The following is a 569-nucleotide window of genomic DNA, read 5'->3' on the forward strand; positions in this document are numbered from 1 at the left end:
ACTGTCGCCTGTTGCTTAACCAAAAAAACAGCTCTATTCTAAAACCAGAGGGAAAACTGTATTGGATTTAATGGATATTTTACTGGAAGTTCATTTGCAAGGGCATTATTTATTTCATTTCATTTTTACCTTAAGTACTAACCTTAAAACTAATTCCCATGTGAGATGCTACTATGCTGTAAATTCATCATTAGCGGTCAGAACCATAATTTAGGTTTTTTTTTTCTTCATCAGTAGTTTTTGTTTGTTTGTTTGTTTTGTCTTTTTTATGGAATGCTTCATGAATTTGTGTGTCAAACTTGCACAGAGGCTGTGCCAATCTCTGTATGCTTCCAATTTTAGTATAAGTACTGGCGAAGCAATCACTTAATAGTCTTTTGATACAGATCAGGAGAAAATTATAGTGTGAGAAAAAGAACCTCATTATTATCACTAAAGTGCCAATATTTTGGTTGTCATTTTATAAACAAAGAAGTTGAAGGCATTTACTAAATCAAGACCAAGCTCCAGTGCAAATCTAGAATTCACTGGGACGTGAATCAAGGACACCATGGATTTACATTTAGCGA

At 33.6% G+C, this 569-nt stretch overlaps 1 non-coding gene across 1 annotated transcript; it reads right to left on the bottom strand.

The window, feature by feature from the left end:
- Positions 1 to 262: 262 nt before the first annotated feature.
- On the bottom strand, positions 263 to 366 carry LOC124502783 (U6 spliceosomal RNA). Its single transcript, XR_006960035.1, has one exon. It is a non-coding gene; the product is annotated as a U6 spliceosomal RNA (small nuclear RNA).
- Between the last annotated feature and the right edge of the window lie 203 nt (positions 367 to 569).

This window comes from Lynx rufus, unplaced genomic scaffold (genome assembly GCF_022079265.1).
Source record: "Lynx rufus isolate CCGP_SWC_20201006 ecotype Redwood Valley unplaced genomic scaffold, mLynRuf1.p SCAF_7, whole genome shotgun sequence".
NCBI classification, from domain to species: domain Eukaryota; kingdom Metazoa; phylum Chordata; class Mammalia; order Carnivora; family Felidae; genus Lynx; species Lynx rufus.